This window comes from Cynocephalus volans, chromosome 8, assembly GCF_027409185.1.
Source record: "Cynocephalus volans isolate mCynVol1 chromosome 8, mCynVol1.pri, whole genome shotgun sequence".
Taxonomy (NCBI): domain Eukaryota; kingdom Metazoa; phylum Chordata; class Mammalia; order Dermoptera; family Cynocephalidae; genus Cynocephalus; species Cynocephalus volans.
The window spans coordinates 62,668,569-62,685,472 of NC_084467.1; positions in this window are offsets into that span (position 1 = coordinate 62,668,569).

Consider the following 16,904-nt stretch of genomic DNA (forward strand, 5'->3'; position numbering starts at 1 on the left):
TGAGAATTAAAGCCAGGAACAGAGGAGATCACTTAGGAAATAAGTGTAAATAGATAGAGGCCTGAATTATTGGGCATTCCAAAATTTAGAATTTAAGAAGAGGAAAATATTCCTGCAAAGGAGACAAACAAAATAGGGAAGATAGTGAGATAGAAGATAATCCAGACAGTGTGATTTCCTGAAAGCAAAATTAAGACAGTGGTTTGACTGAGAGAGTGATCAGCTGAGACTCCAGTGTTCTTCTCTGAGCACTTTACAGACACATTCAAAATATTTCCCTCCATGCAAGGAAGAGAATGTGCATTATATTACTGGTTTATTATATGTATTTTGTGTTATATTTTCCAGTCATTTCTACTTAGACTTGATGAACAAAAATTGAGCTATTTTGTGCTTTCATAATATTAGAGATTTAGGTGGATAAATAAGGTTGGTCAGTTAAATTAAGGGGTGACACTTCAAAATTAAGAAGAGGTTGTAAAGTCAAATCCTCTTGAATGTCTTCTATATCATCCTCCCCTAATCCCCTAAAGTCTACCTCTAGCATGCCAGGTGATATTACGTTGTCAAATTAAATATAATGAAAGTGTACTCATTACTTGCAAAGTGTAAAATTACTGCTTACAGTTTTCCGAACCCCTTTGGAAGCTAAAAATTAATATATAAATTCACACACACACACAAACACACACACACACACACACACACAAAAAAAAAAAAAACGGGTGGGGGGGAAGAAGATATAACAACCACAATTACTTGAAGTTGATACGACAAGCAAACAGAAAGGACATTGTTGGGTGGGAAGGAGGAGAGGGAGGAGGGAGGGGGGTTTTGATAAGGGGCAACAATAATCAACCGCAATGTATATCGACCAAATAAAAGTTTAAAAAAATAAAAAAATAAAAATTAAAAAATAAAATTCTAATAAATAAATAAATAAATAAATAAATAAATAAATAAATATGTGGCCATTTGTACATTATCTCTGCTTTCTAAAAAAAAAAAATCGTATTTATATTAATTTCAATCCTTTGTTTCCTTAGCTTTTACCTGTTAGTCTTAAATTTTTTACCTGCAATAAGAGAGAAAAGGATAAATTCTTGTTTATTATGCCAACCCTTCAAAAATTATATTCCCATTAATTCTTCTCTAAGCAGTATGTGACACTTTTAACTATTATGGTAACTGGCTTTTGTTCAGCATACAATATGTGAATTTTCTCTTTTAAATGTGGTTACTAAAATGGACAATGGAGGCAAGCAGGACTAACATCTCCCCCCCCCCCCTGTTTTAGGCAATATACTTTTTAAAATGCTATAAATTATGTTCTGCTGCTGCTGCTGCTGATGATGATGATGATTTGCAATGACAACTGCTAGAGGTAGGTTTAGTTTTTCTTACTATTTTCAGATTTAATTTACATCACTCTTTTTATCTTTCTGAGCTTCCAGATGACTAAAACTCTTAAGTGCATCTTCTACTTCAGGCAGGGATTTCTGAACAGTCACATATGTTCCCATGTTACTCTTATGTTACTGGCTTTATCTATGTTATGCTTGTAATTTCCATTGCTGGTATCCCTTATTTATAATGGGCAGAATAGCACAGTAGTTGAAAATATACTGTGTGAATTAGTTTGAAAGCCTGGCCCCAATACTTACTGTATACTTTTGGACAAATCATTACTATTTCTGTACCATATTACTTTTTTTATCTATAAAATTAAGGTAAGGAAATAAAGATTTGGTATTCCTTATATTACTGGAATCCCATGTTTCTAAATCAGTTTTGTAATTGCTCATACTGTAACATGTGACTCCATTTCTCATAATTGGCCTTCTGCTGTGTTCCCTCAAATTCAAGTCCCTGGTTTGATAAGTTTTCTTTTGCAATTATATGTCCTTAATGCACTATTGTTGGATTCCTTTGATGTCTAATTATATCTCATAATTTACCCACATTGGCAAGTACTAGGCTGTTACCTATGCATTTGTGCCCTGAAAGCAACAATAATATCAATAAAACGATGTATTGACTATTGATATATAACTTCCATGTGAGAAAATTTTATCATATTATTACTTAATTTTCATAACTCAATAATTAGGTACTATTATTATTTTCTTTTTACAGATAAAGAAATTGAGACTTGGGAAAGTTAACTTGATTGTCCAAAGGCATAATTAGCAAGTGATAAAAACAAATTTCAATCAATGATTTTGTGACCTCCAAATCTAAAATTTTAACTAGTTTGTAAACTAAAACTAGTTTTATATATCCATCCATTCATCTATCCATCCATCTATCTATCTATCTATCTATCTATCTATCTATCTATCTATCTATCTATCCATCCATCCATAAAGAGATACTGTCCCTCCAGACTTGAACCATGAACCTCTATGTTAACAGCCCAATATGTTTACTAGGAATGCTACAGGAACCTCATGTTGATGCATTTATTACTTTGCTGCCTTTGAGAATTGTCACCATATTCTTCAGATACCCTACTCTCTTCTTACACTGGTAATACTACACTCCAAATGTTGGGTTATTTCCAGATCTTGAGCCTTCCAGGTCTCACCTGCTCCTTCCTTAAATGAGATATCATTCTGTTGCCTTGTCTGAATAGGTTGGTAGCTAACTGTGTGATTTTGCAGAAGAGATCCACTCTTCTAGTTTCTGATTTGATATCTGAAACTATTGTGATATTGTATACCACTCACTTACAACCCCAAAATAGAACCAAAGACTTGAAATCAAAGGAATTTATATGGCAAGTAGTTTTGTCACTGTTAAATGGAGGCTTATTTCGACCATTCGTATTCTTCTGTGTCTATATCATACATAAGCTGAAAGATGCTCTTTCTAACAAAAATGTTTCATGTCAAATTCTCCCAGAACCATTTGGGAATGTCATTGAATAAACTAATAGTAGGCTTCCAAGCCAAGAGTAATTATGTTACATTGCTCTTTTTTGGCAGGGAGCTATTTTTTCCTGTAATGAAGCACTTTAAAATAAGCACACTTTTACGCTGTAAAGTGGAGGAGGATTTGATGCAGATGTCTTTCAGGTGAGATAAAAGATCATATTTTTCCCACTTCTAGATTAATGCAACAAAGTGACCAATCAATTAATCAAGCATCTTGCTCTTTCTGATAATCACTGTAGCAGATGGCAATTAGAAGTAGAAATATATGAAAAAAATAGAAACGTACATTCTTAAAAGTTGAGGCTGTTCTTGATGGCTGAGCATTATGTGACATTTTATATTCAGAAAACACTTTAAAATCATTCGTATTAGTGTTTAAGCCAAGTTTTGAGAAAAGCTATTTCTCTGATTGCCATTTTTAAAGAAGCAAACTGATACAAGAAGATTAATTAACTTGTCCAAGCATGGTTAACAACTTTATGGTAAAAGTAGAGCTAGTGATCTAGTCTGTACCCCATGTATTTTAGCATGGATCACTGTAACAGATGTCTTGTCTAAATTTTTCATTTCTCCAAAAGAAAAATTTGAAGGCATTATGAGAGTTTATAGAAATGATTTCAAATATTGTGAAGATCAAGAAAAACTTATTTTATAAACATATCATTATAATATCTCTTTATATTAGCATTTATAAGGGAAATAACTAAGGATTTCAAATGTATATTTCAGATACATAAATCTTTTGAACATGGAGTTTAGTTGGAAGTCCAGAAAATATCCTTAAGAAATAAGACTAATTATGGCTAAAATGTACTGATAGTTTATAAGATAGCATACAGTATGACAAGTACTTAAGTTATCTCAATTAAATCTCATTATCTCATTCCAATTTATATCTTTGCTTTGTTTTCTTTGTTTAGTTATGAGCATGTGTTCTTGTTTTTTTAAATTAATTAATTAATATATAGCAACAAAGAAAAGAATAAAGATTAAAGATATTTTAAAAAGTACGTCAGGTTTACCATTGTCAATGCTATTATCTATTCAAATAAGTCTTCCTATTACCTGCCATTAAATGCAAGAAGACCATGAGATGAGCAAGTTCCCAAAAAGTAAAGAGAACAAGCTAATGAGCTCTAGGCCCAGCCTGAGTTACTGAATCTTCCCCACGTCCATCTCCCAGGGTGAGTGTTGGTTACTAGCTGTATGATTGACCGAATGCTAATTAACACTACACAGGCCATGGGTTTTAAATTATACATGAGAACCATGAAAACTGGACTGTTAAAATGATAAGCTGAGATAGGGGATTCAGCATGAGATACCATTAAGATTCAGCAACAGATTACATTATGCACTGCATCCTCATTTGCTTAATCCCAACAGGGCAAATTTTCAGGCACTGGCAGGATTGGTATAATCTACTACTATCCCCATATCAGTTATTATAATTATTATTATTATTATTATTTGCCTAGTTTTCATCAGTTAAATTTATCTCTTAAGTATAACCAAATTGGACCAATATTTTTGGCTCTCAGAAGAACGTTCATATTTTTGTTGACTAGAATGAGCTAAGGCCTGAAGTGGCACATTAGCGTCAAGGAAAGGCAGCGCTAGGTTCCGAGAAAAGCAATAATTTTGAAATCAAATAGATGTGTTTTAAATTTGACTTGACCTCTGTGTGACCTTGGACATGCTGCTTTACTTCTCTGAAATTTGGTCCGGAATAATGTATTACAGTCCCTGGCACAGTGCTTGCCAATTAGCAGACTGCTTACTAATGTGACTGTTCATATCACTGTGCCTCAATTAGAGTATAAGGTTAAACTCAGCAAGCCTGGCATGCTTCCTTAAATTTTTATATCTAATAAATAATAAGAAAATATTTTATATGCTTTATTTATGAAGATACAAAAATTGTGTAATCACTAAAGGATCAGCTCTTAGCAGAAGATCCACAGAGTTCCTAGCAGGATGATGATAAAATGAACCATGATCACTGTCTGGGTTCCAGAAGAATGTGTTTTCTAAATGAATATGAATAAAATAATTTTATATTTATATAAGGCCTTTTCAGATATATAAAGTGATGACTGTGGGAATAATTGATAAAATATAAGTTAGGAGGCTCCACAATAATGAAAGCATATATACCTTTACAATAATAGAACAAATGATCTCCACTGTTTTATTAATCACTGCATGAATATTTCAAAAACTAATGTTTTCCAGAAAATATGCTATATGCCGATTATAAATTTTTTTTCCTCAAAAAATGCCCGTGTGTGTGTGTGTGTGTGTGTGTGTGTGTGTGTGTGTGTGTGTGTGTGTGCAATAGTATTATCATAGATATAGCATGCAGTATGTCAGAACTAGTGCCAAACTTAGACAAATGCTTTGGCAGGCCAAAAATTTGGCACATCTTCAAACACGATAGTGAAATATTTATTCAATATGTGATATGCATTAGACTGAGTGCCGCACAGGGTCAGTTTGGGAAGAACTACTTGGGGCATCATTTGTTCTCTGCATTGCACTGAGTAATTCAGTTCTGACCCCAAATTTGCATTCCCCAACAAAACAGGAAAAAAATACAATTAATCAAACTAAGCATTCTTACAGGCCACTTTAAAGACCTTTGCTACTAGGGCACACTGTCTGTAGCTTTCCTCTGACTCCTTCCAAAGTTGCTTAAAAATTTTTTTCATTCCACTCACATATAGTACTCTTGCGAGGAAACTTCCTTTTAATTGATATAATTCCAGTGATGCCTAATACCCTTGTAGATTAACACTCTGGCCAGGGATCTGTTGCTTCATGTCATTAAACCTCCTTTGGTAGGAGGGACTGAGATGTCCCTAAGTTGGGATGTGTATCACTTAAGGTAACACGAGATGCTATAAACAATAACAACGGAGTGTATGATGACTTTACACAATAAACATTTATTTCTTGAATACATAAAATATGAATAGTATTTCCTGATTGGTGGATGGATCACATCCAAATGAAATCCAAGCTCCTTTTGTCTTAAGGCCTAGAACTGCTTAAGAGCTTAGAACCTCTGAATCCAGACTACAGGTAGGGATGAAAGAATGGAGAAGACACCACTTAGAATCACTTTGTTCGAGAAACAACATATCACTCTGCTCCTATGCCCTTGTTGTGAACAAGCCACAGAGCCTTACAAAGACACAAGTGGTACTGGGGAATGTAGAAGCTAGAGAAGCATTCTCTTCCTAGCAAAATGTTCACATTATGAAGAAGGAGAGTAGCATTTAAAGATTGTCTTTACCAAAGGATGCAATGTTGATATGGCGTGACTAGGCATTAACCAAGTGATGAACAGAGGGGCAGGCATTCCAGGGAGCATGTTCAAATATTGTGAAAGCGTAATTATGTATATTAAGATAATAAAAGTGAGATCTCAGAAGAAGCAGTAACTAAGGTCAAATGTGGTTCAATCACGAAGTGTTCATCACTGTACCATGTGTTCAGCATTTTATACTGGAAGCAAAGAATATGGAGTCCAACAACATGTAGCCCCTGCTATAAAGGCACTTCTGACTTTTCTGTGGGAAGCAGACAAATAGTCAATCAACTATTTTTTCCAAAGTCCCTTTTACTTTTTTGAAATTTCTTTATTGAAACATATGGATTATACACATTTATGGGGCACAGAATTGAGTATCAGTACTTTTGTACACCATGTGATGATCAAATCAATATTATTAGCATATTCATCATTACAAATCATAATTATTCTTTGTGTCCCTTACTCAGTTACTCTCTCACCCCCCTTCCCCTCCCCTTTCCCACGTCTAGTAACTATAAGTCTGTTTTCTTCCTTTGAAATTCAACTTTTTATTGTCCCTTTTACTTTTGATTTCTAATACATTGTTACTAGAGTTAATGTTAATTTTAAAATTTTGAATTTTGAGGAAACTCTGATTTTTTGTGGAAATTTTTGGGAATTTTCTGGGAAAATTTTGAGCAACGTAATTGATTCATTTATTCAATCATACGGAGTGCTTGCAATATGCTGAGCTGTCTTATTGGAGCATGAAATAAGGTAGTAAAAAAGATAAACCATAGCCCAACTCTCCTGAAGCTCACATATTTGTAGAAGTTTTATGAGTTGAGAATAATTTCTAAATTGACTGACAGCTGGTTTGAGTTTAAAGTAAGCATATTAATAGCATAAACAGAAATCACACTTTATTATACAAGACTCTTATCATGAGGCTTTTATTATGACTTAACAGGTTTCTAGAAGATATTTTAGTGATCAGTATTATGAAAAATAACACATGAAATAAAGATTCATATATAAAGCCATATTAAAAGGCACATTGTTTTTCTTTGTACCCTGGAATCTAAAATAAATGTATAAAAATGAGATTAGAATGAATACTTTTAGAGATTTTATTCTTGGGAGCACGTAAGTCTGAATTAGAGATGGACAATAAGTTTCATTGGGAGAATTAATCTGATGCATTTGATTATATCTAAATCTTCAGGTATGTATCTTCGTGCATATCTTCAGGTATGTATAATTTAATATAACTTTAGAGGCAACTCTTCAGCCAACACCTGATTTCTTTGTTGTTGATTCCAGTAGCTGAAATGTGAATTAGAATTCTCCTGACCATTTAAATGCAGATTCAGACTTTCCACCTGATGGGGGAAAAAGTCATTTATTTTGGCTGAAATACTAATACATAGGAAAGTTTCTCTTACATAAATATTTCTTCTCAGTGCAGGAGGTCTTGTGATATCTGGAATATTTATTGAAATAATTTTATGGCCTCCTTATACTTACATCATTATTGTATGCTACAATTTCATGTGCTAAATAATGGAGATAAATACAAATTGAACTTTCAGTAGGCAATGGAAAGGCATAAGAAAACTTTTAAATGGAAGTGGTGAATTAAACAGCACTGAGTGACCAAATCAAAATTGAAATGAAGAATTCTGAAAAGCTAGGTGTGTTAATATACTGACAGAGATATAATATGTAGAGCCATTTTATGCCTTTTTCTTTCGTCTTTCTTTATCCTTTAAAAATTGAATCCTGGTAAGAGTGTTTTAAAATATGGAGCCTTAGGTTATGTATGCCAGCTCATGCAATGTATACCTATAAAGCTGTTAACACTTATCTCCAATGTGGAGACTTATAACACAGAGGAAATCAAAAAGTGGAGGTTAATTATTTTAAAAGAGTAGCATTAGCATCTTATTAAATGATTTCTTATTGTATTGAATAATAGGTAAAGAAATAGTTCCATTTTAGTGGGAACACTGACAATTTTGGCCAGTTCAAATGCTATGAGAATTTAATTCTAAATACATATACAAAATTACCATATATCTGAAAATATATACAAAATTACCATGTTTTCTTGGATAATACTTACATGTGAACCAAATATAAAGTTAGAAAACAGTATTTACCTTAGATACTTAATATAAAATTTTACAAACTTATTTTTAAAATGCATCTTTTCCCTCAGAAGAAATTTCATCTAGAAGAACATTATTTATGGCAAATAGCACAGTTCATCATTATCAAGGTTTAAACACTCGCATTCATCCATTAAAACAAAATTTAGGAGTGTGTCTTATGTGCTCGGTGCTGGAGATTTAGAGGTTAAACAAGCAGTCTCTGACTCAAGTAGCATAGAACCCAGGTAAAGAAGCAAACATTCAGACCGGTGTATTTTATAAGCATTAATCTGAAACACTATAACCCTGGTTTCCCTGACACCATCCTCATCTGTTTTTGTGATTTCTCTGGTAGCTCCCTCTAGGTTTCCCTAGGGACTCGATTTCTTTTGATAGTACTCCATATCATCTGAACTATGTACGCTTGTCACACTATACTGTCCCTTAGTGTTACTATCCAGGTACACCCCTTCATACATCATCTCTATCAGGGATTATCAAACTTCGATGGGTGTGAGAATGATCTGGGTGCTTGTGATAAAGTTAGATTTAGTAGGTCTGGTTGGGGCCTAAGAATTTTAACAGGAACCCATGGTGATTTTAATTCAGGTTATCTGGAGCCACATTTTGAGAAATATTTATCTATGAACTAACAATATCCCCAATCTACTGCGAAGTCCAGATCTCTCTTCTGGGCTTCACTAACATACACCAACTACCTGCTAGAAATCTCCTCTTGGTTGTTGTGAATTCTCCTCTTTCCCTATAACCCCTCTCCCCCACTCCCCCATCATAATGGCACTATCTCCAGTGTATTTTTCATATATATTCCCTGGCTTACAGAATTTCAACCTTAATACCCCTATATATCAAATTAGAAATCTAGATATTATCCCTTACTCTTCCCTCTTCTCTATTCCCCTCATCTGATCAATTACAAAATCTTATAGGAATCAACTCTTAAATAGATACTAATTTGCTTCATTCTCTCCTGACTGCCTCTTGTACTCTAACACTACTGCTACCTTTCCTTTTTACACAATCATCATTTCTAACATATATTTTCTATATTGACTCCAAAATTTCTTCTGACCCTCCCAAATGAAACTTACATTCCACACTGTAAACCTAGTAATATTACTACAAAACAAATTAGAAAAAAAATATATATATATTTGGATAAATTAAAATGTCCTTATGTTAGTTATTAGTCCACATGTTTGATCCCAAATGAATTCTTCAGTCTCCTGTCTTTCCCCTCTCCTTGTACTCCTACTGAGCATACCGTAGTCCTCCAAATACACTCTACTCTCTTTTACCTTCTGGTCTGTCTTTATGCCTTTGTTATTTTGAATTGAATGTCCTCCCCTCCAAAGTTATTGAAGCTTGACCCCATTGTATTAGTGCTAAGAGGATGGGAAATCTTGAAAAGTGGGGCCTTTAAGAGGTGGTTAGATTGTGAGGACTGTATCCTTGTGAATGAATTGACCCATTCATGGAGTAATGGGCTTGGTTCTGATGGCTTTATAAGGAGGGCAACTGGGAAGCTTAGCTCTCACTCTTGCTTATGCCAGTCTTTTGCTATGTGATACCCTGAATTGCTGTAGAGAGTCACGACCCAGAAAAAGGCCCTCACAAGATGTGTTCCCTAGACTTTGGACTTCCCAGTCTCCAAAACTGTAAGAAATAAATTTCATTTTCTTTGTATGTTACCCAGTTTCAGGTATTCTGTTATAAGCCCCAGAAAATGGGGCTTATAACAGGCCCTAATACAGAGCTTGTTTAAGAAAATACCATAAACTTTGTAGTTATAAACTGCATAAATTATTTTTTTTTACAGTTCTGGAGGCTGGGAAGTTCAAGCTCAAGGAGTTAGCAGATTTGGTGTCTTGTGAGGGCCAACTTTCCGGTTCATAGATGGCAGCTTCTAGCTGTGTCCTCACATGGCGTTAGAAATAAGGGGGTCTCTCTTTGGCTTCTTTTTTAAGTGTACTAATCCCACTCACAAGGTCTCATCCCCCATGACTGAATCGCCTCCCAAAGACCCCACCTCCTACTATCACTACCTTTGGTTTTAGAATTGCAGTATTTGAATTTTGGAAAGAACCCAAACATTCATAACATAGTATGGTCTTTGCACGTGATGTTCATCCTACCTTCAATCTCCATTCATCAATTGGCTGACTTCTTCTCCAACTAGATATCATGTTCTTGATGATACATTCGTAATATAAGAAGTTTAGCATGGATCTATTTTCTAGATGTGCTAGGATTGCCTGATCCTGCATATGTCTTTGATATAATATTTGGACACACTTTACTAAAAAATGATTTGTTGTTTATCTAAAATTAAAATTTAATTGGGCCACTTATATTGTGTCTGGTAACCCCCAACATGCACCCATATAATTTACAACATCACAAGTAAACTTTTTTTTTGCTATTTGCTTAATAAAATGTCAATTCCTCAAAGGCAGGCACCGTGCCTCCATTTTCCTGAACTGTGTCACTAATACCTTTTGGGTAGTGCTTGACAGGTAAACAATATTTGATAAAAAAATAAAACAATGTGCTCAGTATTCAAACATTAGTGCTTATGTTTTTCCGGTAAACTTATTTGCTTCTAAATCACAGCTAGAGAAAGTTTGCATCTAGTAAATGTGAATAATCATTAAATATAAGTATTAAAAATATCATTTAATTTTTAACAGAAACTATAATTTTACAGCATAACGATGTCTATGAACAATTTTACTTTGGTGTCGAGAGCCATCCTCCTATAGGGAATGGCATGGGAGCCTGAGGAGTGATACCCCTTGTTCAACAGGCTGCAAGGGGGTCCTGTGTGTGTGACACGGCTCCATGGAATTTCCTGTTTGTTCACCTTTGGTTGCTTGACAAGGCTTCCCAGAATTAAACAGCCTAACCTTTTGGCTTATTTAAAAGGCATTGTCAGTATTACAGTTGTTTTTGATGTATGTTCCTGGTATGGGTTGGATTGATTTAATTTTGTTGTTGATTTTCCTGCTAGTGGTGTGTGCATTGACCCATAATTTTAGAATAACTAGTTCTATAGTTGTGGTCATGCTTTTGTGTGTGTGGAATGAAGTTATTATGTTGGATTTCTATCTACATCCCCCAGGGAGATGGTAGGTCCGAGTGCAGTGGCGTTTACAACTATTTGATCATAACCAGTTACAGATTTCTTTGTTTTTCCCCATTCCCACAGTTTCACTTGATTTACCAAGAACATGTTGTTTCCCTAGTAATAATAAGAATGATATAGTGTGTTTTTGTTAGTTTGAGTAGGATCATTTAACTTTTCACTTTGTCCCCTGTGCTGTTCCCGGACTCTATTGGCAGGGAAATAAAAGGGATAAACATTGTGATTTTGATTATAAATTAAAATGATCAATATAGAGTATAAGCAATATTAAATTATTAACCATAACTATTCAATGTTATTAAAATTAAGTGTAGTAAGTATAAGTAAGATTAAAGAAGGGGTTAAATTATAAGCTAAGAAGGTTAACAGTTTATGATTCAAACCAAAAATTTGACGTCTTTAAGCCAAGTATGCTGCTATTGTATGGTTTCCTGGCCACAAGCCACAGGCTTTGGGGTGAACTATTGATGCATGAGTAGGTGTTTTTGTGACAGTGTGAGTGCTTTAGAATATTTTGACCTTTCCTTTTCCATAGAAACAAAATAAAAATGTTTCGATTAAAAGATAAATCATCATGTAAAAAATTAAGTAAAAAAGTATAAATAAAGCAAGATTGATGTGGTTGTTGTCCACACTTGCACTAGACATTTGTCGTCCACCTTTCTCTTTTTTCCTAGCCGACTCCACACCACCTATTCAGGTCCAACGAATCCTGCGGAGCTGGTCTCCGGCACTTTGGATATAATTTACCACTATGCAACAAATGGAATTGAGAGAATCATTCTGTAAACTCCAAACTCTACTAGCCCAGTTTTCTCAGAGACACACAGAAAAATGTTAAATAATGAGGTGGACTGTTATTTTTAGGGCTTATTTCAATGAGAAAAAAGACTGTGTGTGTGAGTGTGTGTCAGAAAGAAAGTCTTTAGGAAGAAGCTCACTAGAATTCCTCCCGTTTGTAGTCAGAGAAGTAAATAGTTCTCAGTTTTTAGATTTTCGAAAGCTTTAAAAAAGTTCTTTAAAAAAAAGACATTTAAACAGCTTTCTGAGAATAGATCTAGACTTCTGTATGTATTGTGATTAAAAACAATGATCTGGATATTCTGAGTACATTATGAAAATAGGAAATACCAATACCAATTATAGGTCCATTAAAACAAAACTTTTCATAATTGACTGTAGTAGCAATTGATCTCCAAATGTCATAAGATGCCATGGGGCTCCTAGAATTGATGATGGATAGAAATTTTAGTAAAATTAGGCACAGATAATCAAAAACAAGCAGAAACAGCATCTATTATATAAAAATGAGTTATTGGCATATAAAAATACTTTAAAAATGGTATTTTAGGACTATTTGGGAAAATGTACTTTGCCCTGCCCTCCGTGGTATTAACAAGTAAAGGAATAAAATAATCAAGAAATAGCAGATAATGGTAAATCATGTTAATTCATTGAACAAATGCTTATTGAGGCCTGACATTGTGCCTTGCATTAGTATTCTCTGTTCTATGCTAATATTTCCAAATTCAAAATAAAAATCCTTCATTTATTCTTTCCCCCACTTCCCTCTAAATAAATTTCTTTATTTGAGGTCCCACCCCATCACACCACCTCATATATTTGCCTCAAAGTTATCAACAGTCTCCATGTTTCAATTTTAAAGGATTTTTTGTCATCTCCGTCTTACCCTCTCAGCAACATTCTTCAGAAGTGAGCACTGCACAGCAAAATAACCAATAGACGGTTTCTGTCCCCCAGTGCTCACAGATACATACCTGCAATATCTCTATATCAATCTCTACAATGACCAAGAACTCTGTGAGGCTTTCTTTCAGGCATTAGTTCTCCGGGTGGAAAAGTAAGGCCTTTCTTTGAAAAATAAAAATCCTAATCATAGTTCCAGATATATTTTAATAAAGAACATTATTGGCATCACACATTGTACAATTCAATAAGTGGGTGTGTGTGCACATCTTTCTTCTAAGATGTTTTAACGAATATATATATATATATATATATATGTATATGTATATGTATATATATATACACACACACAAGAGTACTTTTAAAAATTCATGAAAAGATTCGTATTATCTTTAAATTCTATTTTTCCACCAACTTTTTGAAGTACCCTCATAGGTATGTGTGTGATAATATAAAGCGTGTGCTGTGCAAAAATAGCTGATATAATTTGCATGTGTGTCCTTACGATCTTAACCTCCCAGTGTTACATACAAAAATGTCTCTTTCATAATTTCCTGAATCGAGTCTTTCCCCTTCCTCAACTCCCTTTTGCTGATCAGAGTAGGTCTTCTGTGGCATTCAAATAGCACTAGGTTTTACCAAGCAATTCAACTCTAGAAGCAAAGAAAAGAAATAAAAAGTGGAAACTAATTGACAAATATTTTAAAATAACAATTTCTTATGTTCATGAGATTTTAAATGACTGAATTTTTTCAGAGTATCTAAAAATGCAAAGTAGATAATTTCTTTCAACATCGTTTGAAATTAAATACATTTTCAAAGAAATCTCAGTATGTTTGTTTTTTAATGCCTGTTTCTCCATCAACTAATGCTATTTTTGTAGCCCAAAGCAGGCTTTTGAAAAGTGTAGCATAGTAATTGCTTTATTCTGACAGGAACTTCCATATGTTGAAGATAGGAACATAATTCTTTGATTGGCCTGTTCAAATGTAAACGTACCCCGTGGGTAAATGAGTTCAGATTGTTAATAATTTTCTGAATATTTATATATTTGTGAAATTGTTAATGAGATTTTACAGTTTTTCTTCTCATACTTGTCAGATATAATTGGTCAACATCAGGACAACTTTGGAAATTTTAGTAGTGCTATAAGATAAACAGCTTTTTCTGCTGGAAACTCAGGGCAGCAGTGTTCTTTGTCAGGTTTGTGTACTGTTTCAGTTACTTGAGGCCACTGTCAGCCATAAGGTTTTGAGAGATTCCTTGGCTTTGCATGAAGGACTGCTTAGATCTGAAAGCATCACAATCAAGCTACAGTTAACATCTAAATGACTTCCTTCATTAAACTCCGACTTTGATATTCAATATATTAAATTTGTGTGCTGTTCAAAGGAATAAAGTGATTTCAAGCATTTCTTTAATTGGCTTTGTTTGTATAATTGTTAAATTAAGATTGTCACTGAGTGTTACTTCTTCTGGAATGATAATTTCAAAGCTATTATTTTACATGCAATTTCAAAAGAATTGTGGAATTTTAAAATCAATTTTAGTCAATAAATGTTTTCTTCTGGCTAACGGACATAGTAAAACTGAATAAAATGATTTAGTTTGGAAGTAAAGCTGAAATTAATTCATAAATATGTAAACTATAGGAAATTTTTAAGAGCTTTAAATTAAATTTAAATATATGTTTTAAAGAGTTAATATCTTCTCAAGTAACTAATACAAGCCAATGGTTAATAAAGTTATGCTAATTTAAGGTACTTCAAACCTACTTCAGTGCATGCATAAGGATTATTTAAACTGAGCACTTTTTCTGTTTAAAAGTAAATGATATGAAGTTTCCTCTCTTAAGTAAGTTTAACATTCGAAATAGTTTCTTATGTATTATAATGTACTAAGTAGATATTTTACCTAAAGACAATTCAAGGATTAATTTGATCATGGTTTCTAAGAATTTTACGCAAGTTAAATTTCTCTGTCTTAGTGTGTATTGTGATATCTCTATAAATAAAACATTGATCATAAAAGGGAAATGGATTCCATTGTAAATATATTGCAGCATGGTCATGTTTAAATGGGTATTTAAAGGGAAACTATTTCAGATGAAAAAGAATGGAATACAGATAGATTCACCTTCTATTATCATGTGATATGAGTAGAGGAATAACCTTCATTCAATGTCTTCCCAAACTGGCCTTAGATAAAACGGCATTTTCTGGATATGTAGGGCGAAAAAACATGGCTTGCATTTCCACTGCCAATTCATCTTCTGTAGCCTGTCAGAAATGGTCTAGTCAGCATTATCAAGGACTTATTTTAATCTTGGTTTCAATTTCTTTTCCCAGAAGCATTTTGCCACAGAAAATGTAAGCACCAAAGTTTCTTGATCTGACTTGCAATTTGAATCTCTTTCTCTCTCTTTCCATCCAGATTAAGGACAAAACCTGGAAGATCTTGGAATTACTGTCGGCCTCTTCACAATTTCCATATTTCTAATTTCCTCTGGATGTGAAAAAAGAGAAATGGAATCACTGACTCCATCAAGGACTTTCATAATGGTTTATGGTAAATTTACTTTGAAAACCTCAATTTTCTATTTCAAAAACACTCCCTCTTTTGGAGTCTTGTGACAAAACTTATTAAAATTAGCAGATGCCTCTTCTATATCAGATTTTACATTAAAGATCGAATTTCTAGTTTTTCCTTCAGAAATTTATACGACATGCCAGTTGGAAAAGACCAATGTTTTGGCTCAGTTGTCCATGGTAATCAGTGTTTAATGAAGCAAAGTGTAGCTGTATTGATATTTTTATTGTGGCACTTGATCATTTTTTTCACTGGGAGACCCTCAGTTGTCCTATTTTAATTCAGAAAATATCTGGCTAAACGCATTCTATTTTTTGGTCTACTCGTTGCTCACATATTCTTTGGGAATTTCTGCTGACTATGCTTTTTGTTAAGAAAGGTTTCAAAAGAAATTATGCACATATTCTTTCTAGCTTTTTGGAAAGCTCTACCCAATCTGCATCCTGAATTATCTTTCCAAACTTCATTTTACTTCTCCCTTCGTCTGTCTTCTGCTTTGGCTAAATTGAACTGGTGATCATTCTATAGCATGATCATTCTATATCATTCTTTCACTGTTTGTTCATTCCTGGGTTTCCCTTAACTGGGATTTTCTTCACCTCCAACAGTTCTTTCTACCCCTTCCTCAAGCTCCAGTTAAAGTACCACGTTTCCAATTCTTCAACTCCGTCAGTGCCACAATGACTTCTTTTGCAGATTTATTTTTCTTCTTTGAAATCTGGGAGTATTGTCTTATCTCTTAGAACATTTTTTTGTTTGTTTATAAACTATAGATTATTTGTGACCTCTGTCTTTCAGAGTACTTATTTGAATACTCTCACTACAACTATTCTGTCATCTAATCATGGCCTTTCTTCCTTTTACTGACCCCTTCCTCTACTTTCTGTCAATATTTTCAACTGTGTTTTCTCTCCAATAGTCTGAACTTCTTGGCATTCTTAATATTATTCATGTCTCCTAGAGCTTTTGTCTTTATATTAAAACCAACCTTGGATGAATCAACAATCCATCTTTCCTGTGCCTTATCTTCTACTCTATGGAAAAAAAAAAAAAAT